The sequence below is a fragment of the Primulina tabacum genome, chromosome 10, assembly GCF_025594145.1.
Source record: "Primulina tabacum isolate GXHZ01 chromosome 10, ASM2559414v2, whole genome shotgun sequence".
In the NCBI taxonomy this organism is placed as follows: domain Eukaryota; kingdom Viridiplantae; phylum Streptophyta; class Magnoliopsida; order Lamiales; family Gesneriaceae; genus Primulina; species Primulina tabacum.
Genome location: NC_134559.1, coordinates 28,567,156 through 28,584,981, shown reverse-complemented (window position 1 = coordinate 28,584,981; position 17,826 = coordinate 28,567,156). Strand labels below are relative to the sequence as shown.

The 17,826-nt window shown below is 43.3% G+C and overlaps 17 non-coding genes and 4 pseudogenes across 17 annotated transcripts; all 21 read right to left on the bottom strand.

The window, feature by feature from the left end:
* Positions 1 to 382: 382 nt before the first annotated feature.
* LOC142510313 (5S ribosomal RNA) lies at positions 383 to 501 on the bottom strand. The gene has a single exon (XR_012808433.1). It is a non-coding gene; the product is annotated as a 5S ribosomal RNA (ribosomal RNA).
* A 410-nt stretch (positions 502 to 911) lies between these two features.
* On the bottom strand, positions 912 to 1,030 carry LOC142509570 (5S ribosomal RNA). Its single transcript, XR_012807738.1, has one exon. It is a non-coding gene; the product is annotated as a 5S ribosomal RNA (ribosomal RNA).
* A 674-nt stretch (positions 1,031 to 1,704) lies between these two features.
* LOC142511994 (5S ribosomal RNA) lies at positions 1,705 to 1,825 on the bottom strand (annotated as a pseudogene).
* A 682-nt stretch (positions 1,826 to 2,507) lies between these two features.
* LOC142508446 (5S ribosomal RNA) lies at positions 2,508 to 2,628 on the bottom strand. Its single transcript, XR_012806657.1, has one exon. It is a non-coding gene; the product is annotated as a 5S ribosomal RNA (ribosomal RNA).
* Positions 2,629 to 3,313: 685 nt separating this feature from the next.
* LOC142512056 (5S ribosomal RNA) lies at positions 3,314 to 3,427 on the bottom strand (annotated as a pseudogene).
* A 683-nt stretch (positions 3,428 to 4,110) lies between these two features.
* On the bottom strand, positions 4,111 to 4,229 carry LOC142514826 (5S ribosomal RNA). Its single transcript, XR_012810703.1, has one exon. It is a non-coding gene; the product is annotated as a 5S ribosomal RNA (ribosomal RNA).
* A 684-nt stretch (positions 4,230 to 4,913) lies between these two features.
* LOC142509932 (5S ribosomal RNA) lies at positions 4,914 to 5,032 on the bottom strand. Its single transcript, XR_012808077.1, has one exon. It is a non-coding gene; the product is annotated as a 5S ribosomal RNA (ribosomal RNA).
* Positions 5,033 to 5,716: 684 nt separating this feature from the next.
* On the bottom strand, positions 5,717 to 5,835 carry LOC142516066 (5S ribosomal RNA). The gene has a single exon (XR_012811880.1). It is a non-coding gene; the product is annotated as a 5S ribosomal RNA (ribosomal RNA).
* Positions 5,836 to 7,061: 1,226 nt separating this feature from the next.
* On the bottom strand, positions 7,062 to 7,179 carry LOC142512052 (5S ribosomal RNA; annotated as a pseudogene).
* Positions 7,180 to 7,861: 682 nt separating this feature from the next.
* On the bottom strand, positions 7,862 to 7,980 carry LOC142516647 (5S ribosomal RNA). Its single transcript, XR_012812431.1, has one exon. It is a non-coding gene; the product is annotated as a 5S ribosomal RNA (ribosomal RNA).
* A 683-nt stretch (positions 7,981 to 8,663) lies between these two features.
* On the bottom strand, positions 8,664 to 8,782 carry LOC142506958 (5S ribosomal RNA). Its single transcript, XR_012805228.1, has one exon. It is a non-coding gene; the product is annotated as a 5S ribosomal RNA (ribosomal RNA).
* A 589-nt stretch (positions 8,783 to 9,371) lies between these two features.
* Positions 9,372 to 9,490, bottom strand: LOC142507036 (5S ribosomal RNA). Its single transcript, XR_012805303.1, has one exon. It is a non-coding gene; the product is annotated as a 5S ribosomal RNA (ribosomal RNA).
* Positions 9,491 to 10,170: 680 nt separating this feature from the next.
* On the bottom strand, positions 10,171 to 10,289 carry LOC142517325 (5S ribosomal RNA). Its single transcript, XR_012813077.1, has one exon. It is a non-coding gene; the product is annotated as a 5S ribosomal RNA (ribosomal RNA).
* Positions 10,290 to 10,972: 683 nt separating this feature from the next.
* On the bottom strand, positions 10,973 to 11,091 carry LOC142508947 (5S ribosomal RNA). Its single transcript, XR_012807143.1, has one exon. It is a non-coding gene; the product is annotated as a 5S ribosomal RNA (ribosomal RNA).
* A 684-nt stretch (positions 11,092 to 11,775) lies between these two features.
* Positions 11,776 to 11,894, bottom strand: LOC142512916 (5S ribosomal RNA). Its single transcript, XR_012808891.1, has one exon. It is a non-coding gene; the product is annotated as a 5S ribosomal RNA (ribosomal RNA).
* A 671-nt stretch (positions 11,895 to 12,565) lies between these two features.
* On the bottom strand, positions 12,566 to 12,684 carry LOC142516742 (5S ribosomal RNA). Its single transcript, XR_012812522.1, has one exon. It is a non-coding gene; the product is annotated as a 5S ribosomal RNA (ribosomal RNA).
* Positions 12,685 to 13,369: 685 nt separating this feature from the next.
* LOC142510801 (5S ribosomal RNA) lies at positions 13,370 to 13,488 on the bottom strand (annotated as a pseudogene).
* A 682-nt stretch (positions 13,489 to 14,170) lies between these two features.
* LOC142508969 (5S ribosomal RNA) lies at positions 14,171 to 14,289 on the bottom strand. Its single transcript, XR_012807164.1, has one exon. It is a non-coding gene; the product is annotated as a 5S ribosomal RNA (ribosomal RNA).
* A 669-nt stretch (positions 14,290 to 14,958) lies between these two features.
* Positions 14,959 to 15,077, bottom strand: LOC142507333 (5S ribosomal RNA). The gene has a single exon (XR_012805593.1). It is a non-coding gene; the product is annotated as a 5S ribosomal RNA (ribosomal RNA).
* A 686-nt stretch (positions 15,078 to 15,763) lies between these two features.
* On the bottom strand, positions 15,764 to 15,882 carry LOC142506918 (5S ribosomal RNA). The gene has a single exon (XR_012805190.1). It is a non-coding gene; the product is annotated as a 5S ribosomal RNA (ribosomal RNA).
* A 1,514-nt stretch (positions 15,883 to 17,396) lies between these two features.
* On the bottom strand, positions 17,397 to 17,515 carry LOC142507052 (5S ribosomal RNA). The gene has a single exon (XR_012805319.1). It is a non-coding gene; the product is annotated as a 5S ribosomal RNA (ribosomal RNA).
* Positions 17,516 to 17,826: the final 311 nt, after the last annotated feature.

Genomic DNA, 17,826 nt, shown 5'->3' with positions numbered 1-17,826 from the left:
AAAATAGAAAAAAAATAAGAAGAAGAAAATGGCGAATGTAAAGCTATTATTATGCCTGAGATACGATAAAATGGAACCGGAATCGAATTTCGAACTTCCTAAGCGGATTTCTCAAGGAAACAGAAGCTTAACAGAAGCGGAAAATCGCAAATTAGAGGGTCTTAGAAAAGGAATTCGGCTTAACTCTCGCCAGCTCATTGCAAAGTAATGAGCCTCGTTCGTTTGCGCGTTTACAATCAAATTAGGCTACAATTTTGTCCAGATCCGGAAGTGCCCGAGCTACGTTGATTTCAAATGTCTTATCTGGTCCCGATCTAGATTCAGATGATTTGAGCCGAAAATCTTCTGTCAACAAGTTATAAAAAATAGAAAAACACGAAAAGGGGTGCAACACGAGGACTTCCTAGGAGGTCACCCATCATAAGACACATCTCGCCCAAGCTCGATTAACTTCGAAGTTCTTATGGGATCCGGTGCATTAGTGCTGGTATGATCGCACCCGATATTGAGTGAGATGTTTATTCTTATATCCCTCGAGTACGTGTGGCGCGGGTGGCGATGGACAACACGCGGCACTGCTCTCGCCCAATCAGAACCATGAAGTTAAGAGTTCTGGCGCGATGGCAGAGCTAGGATGGGGGATCTCGCTGGGAAGTCCTCGTATCGCGACCATTTACGTAAATTATGGATAAAACAGCCTAAATAATTATTTTTAATGAGTTAACCGTCTCCGGAGTAATGATTTTCGCTCCTTTGCCCGTTTACAACCAAATTAGCCTACAATTTTTTCCAAATCCGGCAGTGCCCGAGCTACGTTGATTTCACGTCTTATCTGGTCCCGATCGAGATTCAGATGATTTCAGCCGAAAATCATCTTTCAACAAGTAAGCAAAAATAGAAAAACACGAAAAATGGTGCAACGTGAGGACTTCCCAGGAGGTCACCCATCCTAGCACTACTCTCGCCCAAGCACGCTTAATTTCGGATTTCTGATGGAATCCGGTGCATTAGTGCTGGTATGATCGCACCCGACATTGATTGGGATGTTTATTCTTATATCCCTCGAGTACGTGTGGAGCGGGTGGCGATGGATAAAACGCGGCACTCTGCTCTCGCCCAATCAAAACCATGAAGTTAAGCGTTCTAGCGCGATGGCAGAGCTAGGATGCGTGACCTCCCTGGGAAGTCCTCGTGTCGTGTCCGTTTACGTAAATTACGGCTAAAACAATCGAAATAATTGTTTTTAATGAGTTAACCGTCTCCGGAGTAATCTGCGTCATACCCTTCCGCACAGAACCGGCTGACGACAACAAAAATAGCTAAATGTTCCCAGAAAATAGAAAAAAAATAAGAAGAAGAAAATAGCGAAAGTAAAGCTATTATTATGCCTGGGATACGATAACATGGAACCAGAATCGAATTTCGAACTTCCTTAGCGGATATATCGAGAAAATGGAAACTTAACAGAAGCGGAAAATCGCAAATTAGAGGGTCTTAGAGAAGGAATTTGGCTAAAATCTCGCCAGCTCATGAGTCTCGTTCGTTTGCCCGTTTAAAATCAAATTAGCCTACAATTTTGTCCAAATCCGGAAGTGCCCGAGCTGCGTTGATTTCACATGTCTTTTCTGGTCCCGATCGAGATTCAGATGATTTGAGACGAAAATCGTCTGTCAACAAGTAATCAAAAATAGAAAAACACGAAAAAGGATGCAACACGAGGACTTCCTAGGGGGTCTCACCCATCCTAGTACTGCTCTCGTCCAACCACGCTGAAATTTGGAGTTCTGATGGGATCCGGTGCATTAGTGCTGGTATGATCGCACCCAAAATTGAGCTGGATGTTTATTCTTATATCCCTCAAGTACGTGTGGAGCGGGCGGCGAACGACAACACGCGGCACTGCTCTCGCCCAATCAAAACCATGAAGTTAAGCGTTCTGGCGCGATGGCAGAGCTAGGATGGGTGATCTCCCTGGGCAGTCCTCGTGTCGCGACCGTTTACGTAAATTATGGATAAAACAGTCGAAATAATTGTTTTTAATGAGTTAACCGTCTCCGGAGTAATCTGCGTCATACCCTTCCGCACAGAACCGGCTCACGACAACAAAAATCTCTAATTGTTCCCAGAAACTAGAAAAAAATGAGAAGAAGAAAATAGCGAATGTAAAGCTATTATTATGCCTAGGATACGATAAAATGGAACCGGAATCGAATTTTGAAAATCCTAAGCGGATTTCTCGAGGAAACGGAAGTTTAACAGAAGCTGAAAATCGAAAATAAAAGGTTCTTAGAGAAGGAATTCGGTGAAAATCTCGTCAGCTCATTGCGCAGAAATGAGTCTCGTTCGTTTGCCCGTTTACAATCAAATTAGGCAACAATTTTGTCCAAATCCGGAAGTGCCCGTGCTACGTTGATTTCACATGTCTTATCTGGTACCGTTCGAGATTCAGATGATTTGAGCCGAAAATTGTCTGTCAACAAGCAATCAAAAATAGAAAAACACGAAAAAGAGTGCAACACGAGGACTTCCCAGGGGGTCACCCATCCTAGTACTGCTCTCGTCCAAGCACGCTTAACTTTGAAGTTCTGATAGGATCCCCGGTGCATTAGTGCTGGTATGATCGCACACGACATTTAGTGGGATGTTTATTCTTATATCCCTCGAGTACGTGTGGAGCGGACAGCGATGGACAACACGCGGCACAGCTCTCGCCCAATCAAAAACACGAAGTTAAACGTTCTGGCGCGATGAGAGAGTTAGGATGGGTGACCTCCCTGGGCATTCATCGTGTCGCGACCGTTTACGTAAATTATGGAATAAACAGTCGAAATAATTATTTTTAATGAGTTAACAGTCTCCAGAGTAATCTGCGTCATCCCTTCCGTACAGAACTGGCTCACGACAACAAAAATGGCTAAATGTTCCCAGAAAATAGAAAAAAAAATAAGAAGAAGAAACTAGAGAATGTATAGCTATTATCATGCCTGGGATACAATAAAATGGAACTGGAATCGAATTTCGAACTTCCTAAGCGGATTTATCGAGGAAACGGAAAGCTTAACAGAAGCGGAAAAATCGCAAATTAGAGGGTCTTAGAGAAGGAATTCAGCTAAACTCTCGCCAGCTCATTGCAAAGTAATGAGTCTCGTTCGTTTGCCCGTTTGTAATCAAATTAGCCTACAATTTTGTCAAAATCCTGCAGTGCCCGAGCTACGTTGATTTCACATGGCTTATCTGGTCCCGATCGAGATTCAGATGATTTGAGGCGAAAATTGTCTGTCAACAAGTAATGAAAAATAGAAAAACACGAAAAGGGGTGCAACACGAGGACTTCCCAGGGGGTCACCAAACCTAGTACTGGTCTCGTCCAAGCACGCTTAACTTCGGAGTTCTGATGGGATCCGGTGCATTAGTGTTGATCGCACCCGACATTGAGTGGGATGTTTATTCTTATATCCCTCGAGTACGTATGGAGCGGGCGGCGATGGACAACACGCGGCACTGCTCACAACCAATCAGAACCATGAATTCAAGCGTTCTGGCGCGATGGCAGAGCTAGGATGGGTGACCTCCCTGGGAAGTCCTCGGGTCGCGACCGTTTACGTAAATTATGGATAAAACAGTCGAAATAATTTTTTTTAATGAGTTAACCGTCTCCGGAGTAATATGCGTCATACCCTTCCGCGCAGAACCGGCTCACGACAACAAAAATCGCAAAATGTTACCAGAAAATAGGAAAAAAAAATAAAAAGAAGAAAATAGCGAATGTAAAGCTATTATTATGCCTGGGATACGATAAAATGGAAGGAATAGAATTTCAAACTTCCTAAGCGGATTTCTCGAGGAAACAGAAGCTTAACAGAAGCGGAAAATCGCAAATAAAAGGTTCTTGGAGAAGGAATTCGGCTAAAATCTCGCCAACTCATTGCGGAGAAATGAGACTCGTTCGTTTGCCTGTTTACAATCAAATTAGGTTACAATTTTGTCCAATTCTGGAAGTGCCCGAGCTACGTTGATTTCACATGTCTTATCTGGTCACGATCGAGATTTAGATGATTTGAGCCGAAAATCATCTGTCAACAAGTAATCAAAAATAGAAAAACACGAAAAGGGGTGCAACACGAGGAATTCCCAGGGGATCACCCATCCTAGTACTGCTCTCGCCCAAGCATGCTTAACTTCGGAGTTCTGATGGGATCCGGTGCATTAGTACTAGTATGATCGCACCCGACATTGAGTGTGATGTTCATTCTTATATCCCTCGAGTACTTGTGGAGCGGGCGGCGATGGACAACCCGCGGCACTTGTCTCGCCCAATCAGAACCATGAAGTTAGGCGTTCTGGCGCGATGGCAGAGCTAGGATGGGTGACCTCCCTGGGAAGGCCTCGTGTCGCGACCGTTTACAAAAATTATGGATAAAACAGTCGAAATAGTTGTTTTCAATGAGTTAACCGTCTCCGGAGTAATCTGCATCATTCCCTTCCGCACAGAACCGGCTCACGACAACAAAAATCGGTAAATGTTCCCAGAAAAAAGAAAAAAAAATAAGAAGAAGAAAGTAGCGAATGTAAAGCTATTATTATGCTTGGGATATGATAAAATAGAACCGGAATCGAATTTCGAACTTCCTAAGAGGATTTCTCGAGGAAACGGAAGCTTAACAGAAGCAAAAAATCGCAAGATAGAGGGTCTTAGAGAAGGAATTCGGCTAAAATCTCGCCACCTCATTGCGGAGTAATGAGTCTCGTTCGTTTGCCTGTTTACAATCAAATTAGGCTACAATTTTGTCCAAATCCGGTAGTGCCCGAGCCACGTTGATTTCACATGTCTTATTTGGTCCTGATCGAGATTCAGATGATCTGAGCCAAAAATCGTCTGTCAACAAGTAATCAAAAATAGAAAAACACGAAAAAAAGTGCAACACGAAGACTTCCCAGGGGGTCACCTATCCTAGTACTGCTCTCGCCCAAGCACGCTTAACTTCGGACTTCTGATGGGACCCGGTGCATTAGTGTTAGTATGATCGCACCCGACATTGAGTGGGATGTTTATTCTTATATCGCTCGAGTACGTGAGCAGCGCGCGGCGATGGACAACACGCGGCACTGCTCTCGCCCAATCAAAACCATGAAGTTAAGCATTCTGGCGCGATGGCAGAGCGAGGATGGGTGACTTCCCTGAGAAGTCCTCGTGTCGCGACCGTTTACGTAAATTATGGCTAAAACAGTCAAAATAATTGTTTTTAATGAGTTAACCGTCTCCGAAGTAATCTGCGTCATACCCTTCAGCACAGAACCGGCTCACGACAACAAAAATTGCTAAATGTTCCTAGAAAATAGACAAAAAAATAAGTAGAAGAAAATAGCAAATGTAAAACTTTTATTATGCCTGAAATACTATAAAATTGAACCGGAATCGAATCTCGAACTTCCTAAGCGGATTTCTCGAGAAAACGAAAGCTTAACAGAAGCTGAAAATCGCAAATTAGAGGGTCAAAGAGAAGGAATTCGGTTAAAATCTCGCCACCTCATTGCAGAGTAATGAGTCTCGTTCGTTTGCCCGTTAACAATCAAATTAGCCTACAATTTTGTCCAAATCCGGCAATGCCCGAGCTACGTTGATTTCACATGTCTTATCTGGTCCCGATCGTGATTCAGATGATTTGAGCTGAAAATCTTCTGTCAACAAGTAATCAAAAATTGAAAAACACGAAAAGGGGTGCAACACAAGGACTTCCCAGGGGGTCACCCATCCTAGTACTGCTCTCGCCCAAACACGCTTTACTTCGAAGTTCTGATAGGATCCGGTGCATTAGTGCTGGTATGATCGCACCCGACATTGTGTGGGATGTTTATTCTTATATCCTTCGAGTACTTGTGGAACGGGCGGCGATAAACAACACGCGGCACTTCTTTGGCCCAATCAGAACCATGAAGTTTAGCGTTCTAGCGTGATGGCAGAGCTAGGATGGGTGACCTCCCTGGGAAATCCTCGTGTCGCGACCGTTTACGTAAATTATGGATAAAATAGTCGAAATAATTGTTTTTAATGAGTTAACCGTCTCCGGAGTAATCTGCGTCAATCCCTTCTGCACAGAACCGGCTCATGACAAAAAAAATCGCTAAATGTTCCCAGAAAATAGAAAAAAAAATAAAAAGAAGAAAATAGCGAATGTAAAGCTATTATTATGCCTGGGATACGATAAAATGGAACCGGAATCGAATTTCGAACTTCCTAAGCGGATTTCTCGAGGAAACGGAAGCTTAACAGAAGCGGAAAATCGCAAATAAAAGGTTCTAGTACTGCTCTCGCCCAAGCACGCTTAACTTTGGAGTTCGGATGGGATCCGGTGCATTAGTGCTGGTATGATCGCACATGACATTGAGTGGGATGTTTATTCTTATTTTCCTCGAATATGTGTGGAGCGGACGGCGATGGACAACACGCGGCACTGCTCTCGCCCAATCAGAACCATGAAGTTGAGCGTTCTAGCGTGATGGCAGAGCTAGGATGGGTGACCTCCTTGGGCATTCCTCGTGTCGCGACCGTTTACGTAAATTATGGCACAAACAGCCGAAATAATTACTTTTAATGAGTTAACAGTCTCCGGAGTAATCTGTGTCATACCCTTTTGCACAGAACTGGCTTACGACAACAAAAATCGCTAAATGTTCATAAAAAATAGAAAAAAAATAAGAAAAAAAAAATAACGAATGTAAAGCTATTATCATGCCTGGGATACAATAAAATGGAACCGAAATCGAATTTCGAACTTCCTAAGCGCATTTATCGAGGAAACGGAAGCTTAACAGAAGCGAAAAATCGCAAATTAGAGGGTCTTAGAGAAGGAATTAAGCTAAACTCTCGCCACCTCATTGCGGAGTAATGAGTTTCGTTCGTTTGCCCGTTTACAATATAATTAGGCTACAATTTTGTCCAAATCCGGCAGTGCCCGAGCTACGTTGATTTCACATGTCTTATCTGGTCCCGATCGAGATTCAAATGATTTGAGCCGAAAATCGTCTGTCAACAAGTAATCAAAAATTGTAAAACACGAAAAGGGATGCAACACGAGGACTTCCAGAGGGGTCACCCATTCTCGTACTGCTATCGCCCAAGCACGCTTAATTCGGAATTCTGATGGGATCCGGTTCAATTGTGCAGGTATGATCGCACCCGACATTGAGTGGGATGTTTATTCTTATATCCCTCAAGTACGTGTGGAGCGGGCTGCGATGGACAACACGCGGCACTGCTCTTGCCCAATCAGAACCATGAAGTTAAGCGTTCTGGCGCGATGGCAAAGCTAGGATGGATGACCTCCATGGGAAGTCCTTGTGTCGCGATCGTTTACGTAAATTATGGATAAAAAAGTCGAAATAATTGTTTTTATTGAGTTTAACGTCTCCCGAGTAATCTGCGTCATATCCTTCCGCACATAACCGGCTCACGAAAACAAAAATCGGTAAATGTTCCCAGAAAATAAAAAAAAATAAGAAGAAGAAAATATCGAATGTAAAGCTATAATTATGCATGGGATATGATAAAATGGAACCGAAATCGAATTTCGAACTTCCTAAGCGCATTTATCGAGGAAACGGAAGCTTAACAGAAGCGAAAAATCGCAAATTAGAGGGTCTTAGAGAAGGAATTAAGCTAAACTCTCGCCACCTCATTACAGAGTAATGAGTCTCGTTCGTTTGCCTGTTTACAATTAAATTAGGCTACAATTTTGTCCAAATCCGACAGTGCCCGAGCTACGCTGATTTCACATGTCTTATCTGGTCCCAATCGAGATTCAGATGATTTGAGCTGAAAATCGTCTGTCAACATGTAATCAAAAATAGAAAAACACGTAAAAGAGTGCAACACGAGGACTTCCCAGGGTGTCACCCATCCTAGTACTGCTCTCGCCCAAGCACGCTTAACTTCGGAGTTCTGATAGGATCCAGTGCATTTGTGCTGGTATGATCGCACCCGACATTGAGTAATATGTTTATTCTTATATCCCTCCAGTACGTGTGGAGCGGGCGGCGATAGACAACACGCGGCACTGCTCTCGCCCAATTAGAACCATGAAGTTAAGCGTTTTGGCACGATGGCAGAGCTAGGACGGGTGACCTCCCTGAGAAGTCCTCGTGTCGCGACCGTTTACGTAAATTATGGCTAAAACAGTCGAAATAATTGTTTTTAATTAGTTAACCGTCTCCGAAGTAATCTGCGTCATACCCTTCCACACAGAACCGGCTCACGACAACAAATATCGCTAAATATTCCCAGAAAATAGAAAAAAAAATAAGAAGAAGAAAATAACGAATGTAAAGCTATTATTATGCCTGGGATACATTTAAATGGAACCGGAATCGAATTTCGAACTTCCTAAGCGGATTTCTCGAGAAAACGGAAGCTTAACAGAAGCGGAAAATCGCAAATTAGAGGGTCATAGAGATGGAATTCGGCTAAAATCTTGCCACCTCATTGCGGAGTAATAAGTCTCGTTCGTTTCCCCGTTTGCAATCAAATTAGCCTACAATTTTGTCCAAATCCGGCAGTGCCCGAGCTACGTTGATTTCACAGTATTATCTTGTCCCGATCGAGATTCAGATGATTTGAGCCGAAAATCTTCTGTCAACAAGTAATCAAAAATAGAAAAACACGGAAAGGGGTGCAACACGAGGACTTCCCAGGGGGTCACCCATCCTAGTACCGCTCTCGCCCAAGAACGCTTTACTTCGGAGTTCTGATGGGAGCCCGTGCATTAGTGCTGGTATGATCGCACCCAACATTGAGTGGGATATTTATTCTTATATCCTTCGAGTACTTGTGGAGCGGGAGGCGATAAACAACACGCGGCACTTCTCTCGCCCAATCAGAACCATGAAGTTAAGCGTTCTGGCGCGATGGCAGAGCTAGGATGGGTGACCACCCTGGGAAGACCTCATGTCGCGACCGTTTACGTGAATTATGGATAAAACAGTCGAAATAATTGTTTTTAATGAGTTAACCGTCTCCGGAGTAATCTGCATCATACCCTTCCGCACATAACCGGAATCGATACAATGGAACCAGAATCGAATTTCGAACTTCCTAAGCAGATTTTTGAGGAAACGGAAGCTTAACAGAAGCGGAAAATCAAAAATTAGAGGGTCTTAGAGAAGGAATTCCGTTAAAATCATGCCATCTCATTGCGGAGTAATGAGTCTCGTTCGTTTGCCCGTTTACAATCAAATTAGCCTACAATTTATTCCAAATCCGGCAGTGCCCGAGCTACGTTGATTTAACATGTCTTATCTGGTCCCGATCGTGATTCAGATGATTTGAGCCGAAAATCGTATGTCAACAAGTAATCAAAAATAGAAAAACACGAAAATGGGTGCAACACGAGAACTTCCCAAGGGGTCACCTAACCTAGTACTGGTCTCGCCCAAGCACGCTTAACTTCGGAGATCTGATGGGATCCGATGCATTAGTGCTGGTATTTTCGCACCCGACATTGAGTGGGATGTTTATTCTTATATTCCTCGAGTACGTGTGGAGCGGCGGGGATGGACAACACGCGGCACTGCTCTCGCCCAATCAGAACCGTGAAATTAAGTGTTTTGGCGCGATGGCAGAGCTAGGATGGGTGACCTCCCTGGGAAGTCCTCGTGTCGCGACCGTTTACTTAAATTATGGATAAAACAGTCGAAATAATTGTTTTTAATGAGTTAACCATCTCCAGAGTAATCTGCGTCATACCCTTCAGCACAGAACCGGCTCACGTTTTTACAAAAATCGCTAAATGATCCTAGAAAATAAAAAAATAAGAAGAAGAAATAGCGAATGTAAAGCTATTATTATGCCTAAGATACGATAAAATGGAACCGGAATCGAGTTTCGGACTTCCTAAGCGGATTTCTCGATGAAACGAAAGCTTAACAGAAGCGGAAAATCGCAAATTAGAGGGTCTTAGAGAAGTAATTTGGCTGAAATCTCGCCAGCTCATTGCGGAGTAATGAATCTCGTTCGTTTGCCCGTTTACAATCAAATTAGGCTACAATTTTGTCCAAATCCGGCAGTGCCCGAGCTACGTTGATTTCACATGTCTTATCAGGTCCCGATCGAGATTCAGATGATTTGAGCCGAAAATTGTCTGTCAACAAATAATCATAAATAGAAAAACACGAAAAGAGGTGCAACACGAGAACTTCCCAGTGGGTCACCCATCCTAGTACTGCTATCGTCCAAGCACGCTTAACTTCGGAGTTCAGATGGGATCCAGTGCATTAGTGCTGATATGATCGCACCCGACATTGAGTGGGATTTTTATTTTTATATCCCTCGAGTACGTGTGGAGCGGCGGCGATGGACAACACGCGGCACTGCTCTCGTCCAATCAGAACCATGAAGTTAAGCGTTCTGGCGCGATGGCAGAGCTAGAATGGGTGACCCCCCTGGGAAGTCCTTGTGTCGCGACCGTTTACTTAAATTATGCATAAAACAGTCGAAATAATTGTTTTTAATGAGTTAACCGTCTCCAGAGTAATATGCGCCATACCCTTTCGCACAGAACCTGCTCAAAACAACAAAAATCGCTAAATATTTCAAGAAAATAGAAAAAAAAATAAGAAGAAGAAAATAGCGAATGTAAAGCTATTATTATGTCTGGTATACGATAAAATAGAACCGGAATCGAATTTCGGACTTTCTAAGCGGATTTATCGAGGAAATGGAAGCTTAACAGAAGCGGAAAATCGCAAATTAGAGGGTCTTACAGAAGGAATTCGGCTAAAATCTCGCCAGCTCATTGCAGAGTAATGAGTCTCGTTCGTTTGCCCGTTTACAATCAAGTTAGGCTACAATTTTGTCCAAATCCGGCAGTGTCCGGGCTACGTTGATTTCAGATGTCTTATCTGGTCCCGATCGTGATTTAGTTGATTTGAGCTAAAAATCGTCTGTCAACAAGTAATCAAAAATAGAAAAACACGAAAAAGGGTGCAACACGAAGACTTCCCAGGGGTTCACCCAACCTAGTACTGATCTCGCCCAAGCACGCTTAACTTCGGAGTTCTGATGGGATATGGTGCATTAGTGCTGGTATAATCGCACCCGACATTGAGTGGGATGTTTATTCTTATATCCCTCGAGTACGTGTAGCGCGAGCGGCGATTGACTACACGCGGCACTGCTCTCGCCCAATAAAAACCATGAAATTAAGCGTTCTGGCGCGATGGCAGAGCTAGGATGGGTGACCTCCCTGGGAAGTCCTTATGTCGCCACCGTTTACGTAAATTATAGCTAAAACAGTCGAAATAATTGTTTTTAATGAGTTAACCATCTCCGGAGTAATCTGCGTCATACCTTTCCTCTCAGAACCGGCTCACGACAACAAAAATCGCTAAATGTTCCAAGAAAATAGGAAAAAAATTAGAGGAAGAAAATAGCGAATGTAAAGCTATTATTATGCCTGGGATACGATAAAATGGAACTGGAATCGAATTTCGGACTTTCTAAGCGGATTTATCGAGGAAACAGAAAGCTTAACTGAAGCGGAAAAATCGCAAATTAGAGGGTTTTAGAGAAGGAATTCAGCTAAACTCTTGCCAGCTCATTGCAAAGTAATGAGTCTCGTTCGTTTGCCCGTTTGTAATAAAATTAGCCTACAATTTTGTCCAAATCCTGCAGTGCCCGAGCTACGTTGATTTCACATGGCTTATCTGGTCCCGATCAAGATTCAGATGATTTAAGCCGAAAATCGTCTGTCAACAAGTAATCAAAAATAAGAAAAAAGGAAAGGGGTGCAACACGAGGACTTCCAAGGGGGTCACCCATCCTAGTACTTCTCTCGCCCAAGCATGCTTAACTTCGGAGTTCTGATGGGATCCGGTGCATTAGTGCTGGTATGATCGCACCCGACATTGAGTGGGATGGTTATTCTTATATCCCTCGAGAACATGTGGAGCGGCGGCGATGGACAACACGCAGCACTGCTCTCGCCCAATCAGAACCATGAAGTTAAGCATTCTGGCGCGATAGTAGAGCTAGGATGGGTGACCTCCCTGGGAAGTCCTCGTGTCGCGACCGTTTACTTAAATTATGGATAAAACAATCGAAATAATTGTTTTTAATGAGTTAACCGTCTCCGGAGTAATATGCGTCATACCCTTCCCCACAGAACCCTCAATACAACAAAAATCGCTAAATGTTCCCAGTAAATAGAAAAAAAAATTAAGAAGAAGGAAATAGCGAATGTAAAGCTATTATTATGCCTGGGATACGAAAAAATGGAAATGGAATCGAATTTAGAACTTCCTAAGGCGATTTCTCGGGGAAACAGAAGCGGAAAATCGCAAATTAGAGGGTCTTAGAGAAGAAATTCGGCTAAAATCTCGACAGCTCATTGCGGAGTAATGAGTCTCGTTCGTTTGCCCGTTTAAAATCAAATTAGGCTACAATTTTGTCCAAATCCGGCAGTGCCCGAGCTACGTTGATTTCACATGTCTTATCTGGTCCCGATCGAAATTCAGATGATTTGAGCCGAAAATTTTTTGTCAACAAGTAATCAAAAATAGAAAAACACGAAAAGGGGTGCAACACGAGGACTTCCCAGGGGGTCACCCAACCTAGTACTGGTCTCACCCAAGCATGCTTAAATTCGGAGTTCTGATGGGATCCGGTGCATTAGTGCCGGTATGATCGCACCCGACATTGTGTGGTATGTTTATTCTTATATCCCTCGAGTAAGTGTGGAGCGGGCGGCGATGGACAACATGCGGCACTACTCTCGCCCAATCAGAACCTTGAAGTTAAGCGATCAGGCGCGATGGCAGAGCTAGGATGGGTGACCTCCCTGGGAAGTCCTCGTGTCGCGACCGTTTAAGTAAATTATAGCTAAAACAGTCGAAATAATTGTTTTTAATGAGTTAACCGTCTCACGAGTAATCTGCGTCATACCCTTCCGCACAGAACCAGCTCACGACAACAAAAATCGCTAAATGTTCCAAGAAAATAGGAAAAAAAAATTAGAAGAAGAAAATAGCGAATGTAAAGCTATTATTATGCCTGGTATACGATAAAATGGAACCGGAATCGAATGTCGGACTTCTTAAACGGATTTCTTGAGGAAACAGAAGCTTAAGAGTAGCGGAAAATCGCAAATTAGATGGTCTTAGAGAAGGAATTCAGATAAAATCTCGCCATCTCATTGCGGAGTAATGAGTCTAGTTCGTTTGTCCGTTTACTATCAAATTAGGCTACAATTTTGTCCAAATCTGGCTGTGCCCGAGCTACATTGATTTCAAATGTCTTATCTGGTCCCGATCGAAATTCAGATCATTTGAGCCGAAAATTGTTTGTCAACAAATAAACAAAAATAGAAAAACACGAAAAGGGATGCAACACGAGGACTTCCCAGGGGGTCAACCATCCTAGTACTGGTCTCACCCAAACACGCTTAACTATATAGTTCTGATGAGATCCGGTGCATTAGTGCTGGTATGATCGCACCCGACATTGAGTGGTATGTTTATTGTTATATCCCTCGAGTACGTGTGGAGCGGGCCGCGATGGACAACACGCGGCACTGCTCTCGCCAAATCAGAACCATGAAGTTAAGCGTTCTGGCGCGATGGCAGAGCTAGGATGGGTGACCTCCCTGGGAAGTCCTCGTGTCGCGACCGTTTACGTAAATTATGGCTAAAACAGTCGAAATAATTGTTTTTAATGAGTTAACTGTCTCCGGAGTAATTTGCGTCATACCCTTCCGCACAGAACCGGCTCAAGAAAACAAAAATCGTTAAATGTTCCCAAAAAATAGAAAAAAAATAAGAAGAAGAAAATAGCGAATGTAAAGCTATTATTATGCCTGGGATACGATAAAATGGAACCGGAATCGAATCTAGAACTTCCTAAGCAGATTTTTCAAGGAAACGGAAGCTTAACAGAAGCGGAAAATCGCAAATTAGAGGGTCTTAGAGAAGGAATTCGGCAAAAATCTCGCCAGCTCATCGAGAGAATGAGTCTCGTTCGTTTGCCCGTTTACAATAAAATTAACCTACAATTTTGTCCAAATCCGGCAGTGCCCGAGCTACGTTTATTTCACATGTCTTATCTTGTCCCGATCGAGATTCAGATGATTTGAGCCGAAAATTGTCTGTCAAAAAAATAATCAAAAATAGAAAAACACGAAAAGGGATGCAACACGAGGACTTCCCAGGGGGTCACTCATCCTAGTGTTGCTCTCACCCAAGCACGCTTAGCTTCGGAGTTCTGATGGGATCCGGTGCATTAGTGCTGGTATGATCGCTCCCGACATTTAGTGGGATGTTTATTCTTATATCCCTTGAGTATGTGTGGCGCGAGCTGCGATGGACAACACGCGGCACTGCTCTTGCCCAATCAGAACCATGAAGTTAAGCGTTCTGGCGCGATGGCAGAGCTAGGATGGGTGACCTCCCTCGGAAGTCCTCCTGTCGCGACCGTTTACGTAAATTATAGCTAAAACAATCGAAATAATTGTTTTTAATGAGTTAACCGTTTCCGGAGTAATCTGCGTCATACCCTTCCGCACAGAACCGGCTCAAGAAAACAAAAATCGTTAAATGTTCCTAGAAAATAGAAAAAAAAATAAGAAGAAGAAAATAGCGAATGTAAAGCTATTATTATGCTTGGGATACGATAAAATGGAACCGAAATCGAATTTAGAACTTCCTAAGCAGATTTCTCGAGGAAACGGAAGCTTAACAGAAGCTTAAAATCGCAAATTAGAGGGTCTTAGAGAAGAAACTCGGCTAAAATTTCGCCAGCTCATTGCGGAGTAATGAGTCTCGTTTGTTTGCCCGTTTACAATCAAATTAGGCTACAAATTTGTCTAAATCCGGCAGTGCCCGAGCTACGTTGATTTCACATGTCTTATCTGGTCCGATCGAGATCCAAAAATCGTCTGTTACTAATTAATCAAAAATAGAAAAACACGAAAAAGGGTGCAGCACGAAAATTTCCCAGGGGGTCACTCATCCTAGTACTGCTCTCGCCCAAGCATGCTTAACTTCGGAGTTCTGATGGGATCCGGTGCATTAGTGCGAGTATGATCGCACCCGACATTGAGTGGGATGTTTATTCTCATATCCCTCGAGTACGTGTGGAGCGGGAGGCGATGGACAACACGCAGCACTGCTTTCGCCCAATCAGAACAATGACGTTAAGCGTTCTGGCGCGATGGCAGAGCTAGGATGGGTGACCTCCCAGGGAAGTCCTCGTGTCGCGACCGTTTAAGTAAATTATAGCTAAAACAGTCGAAATAATTGTTTTTAATGAGTTAACCGTCTCCGGAGTAATCTGCTTCATACCCTTCCGCACAGAACCGGCTCAAGAAAACAAAAATCGTTAAATGTTCCCCAAAAATAGAAAAAAAAAATAAAAAGAAGAAAATAGCGAATGTAAAGCTATTATTATGCCTGGGATACGATAAAGTGGAACCGGAATCGAATTTCGGACTACCTAAACGGATTTCTCGAGGAAACGAAAGCTTATAAGAAGCGGAAAATCGCAAATTAGAGGGTCTTAGAGAAGGAATTCGGCTAAAATCTCGCCAGCTCATTGCGGAGTAATGAGTCTCGTTCGTTTGTCCGTTTACAATCAAATTAGCCTACAATTTTGTCCAAATTTGGCAGTGCCGGAGCTACGTTGATTTCACGTGTCTTATCTGTTCCCGATCGTGTTTCAGATGATTTGAGCCAAAAATCGTCTCTCAACAAGTAATCAAAAATAGAAAAAACACGAAAAGGGGTGCAACACGAGGACTTCCCAGGGGATCACCCATCCTATTACTGGTCTCGTCCAAGAACGCTTAACTTCGGAGTTCTGATGGGATCCGGTGCATTAGTGCTGGTATGATCGCTCCCGACATTGAGTGGGATGTTTGCTCTTATATCACTCGAGTACGTGTGGCGCGAGCGGCGATGGACAACACGCGGCACTACTCTCGCCCAATCAGAACAATGTAATTAAGCGTTCTGGCGCGATGGCAGAGCTAGGATGGGTGACCTCCCTCGGAAGTCCTCCTGTCGCGACCATTTACGTAAATTATAGCTAAAACAATCGAAATAATTGTTTTTAATGAGTTAACCGTTTCCAGAGTCATCTGCGTCATACCCTTCCGCACAGAAACAGCTCACGACAACAAAAATCGCTAAATATTCCCAGAAAATAGAAAAAAAAATAAGAAGAAGAAAATAGCAAATGTAAAGCTATTATTATGCCTGGAGTACGATAAAATGGAACCAGAATCGAATTTAGAACTTCCTAAGCGGATTTCTCGAGGAAACGGAAATTTAACAAAAGCGGAAAATCGCAAATTAGAGGGTTTTAGAGAAGGAATTCGGCTAAAATCTCGCTAGCTCATTGCGGAGTAATGAGTCTCGTTCATTTGCTCGTTTACAATCAAATTAGCCTACAATTTTGTCCAAATCCGGCAGTGCCCGAGCTACGTTGATTTTACATGTCTTATCAAGTCTTGATCGAGATTCAGATGATTGAGCCGAAAATTGTCTGTCAACAAGTAATCAAAAATAGAAAAACACGAAAAGGGGTGAAACACGAGGACTTCCCAGGGGGTCAACCATCCTAGTACTGCTCTTGCCCAAGCACGCTTAACTTCGTGTTGTTATGATCGCCCAATCTCTGTCAACAAGTTATGATTGGATCCAATGCATTAGTGCTGGTATGATCGCACCCAAAGTTGAGTGGGATGTTTATTCCTGTATCCCTCGAGTACGTGTGGAGCGGTGGCGATGGACAACACGCGGCACTGCTCTCGCCCAATCAAAACCATGAAGTTAAGCGTTCTTGCGCGATGGAAGAGCAAGAAATGGTGACCTCCCTGGGAAGGCCTCGTGTCGCGACCGTTTACTTAAATTATGGATAAAACAGTCGAAATAATTCTTTTTAATGAGTTAACCGTCTCCTGAGTAATATGCGCCATACCCTTCCGCACAGAACCTGCTCAAGACTACAAAAATTGCTAAATGTTCCAAGAAAATAGAAAAAAAAAAAGAAGAAGAAAATAGCGAATGTAAAGCTATTATTATGCCTAGTATACGATAAAATGGAACCGGAATCGAATTTCGGACTTTCTAACCGGATTTCTCGAGGAAATGGAAGCTTAACAGAAGGGGAAAATCGCAAATTAGAGGGTCTTACAGAAGGAATTCGGCAAAAATCTCGCCAGCTCATTGCGGAGTAATGAGTCTCGTTCGTTTGCTCGTTTACAATAAAATTAGGCTAAAATTTTGTCCAAATCCGGAAGTGTCCGAGCTACGTTGATTTCACATGTCTTATCTGGTCCCGATCGTGATTCAGATGATTTGAGCCGAAAATCGTCTGTCAAAAAATAATCAAAAATAGAAAAACACGAAAAGGGGTGCAACACGAGGACTTCCCAGGGGGTCACTCATCCTAGTGCTGCTCTCGGCCAAGCACGCTTAGCTTCGGAGTTCTGATGGGATCCGGTGCATTAGTGCTGGTATGATCGCTCCCGACATTTAGTGGGATGTTTATTCTTATATCCCTTGAGTACGTGTGGCGCGAGCTGCGATGGACAACACGCGGCACTGCTCTTGCCCAATCAGAACCATGAAGTTAAGCGTTCTGGCGCGATGGCAGAGCTAGGATGGGTGACCTCCCTCGGAAGTCCTCCTGTCGCGACCGTTTAGTAAATTATAGCCTTAACAGTCGAAATAATTGTTTTTAATGAGTTAACCGAATGTAAAGCTATTATTATGCCTGGGATACGATAAAATGGAACCGGAATCGAATTTCGGACTTCATAAACGGAATTCTCGAGGAAA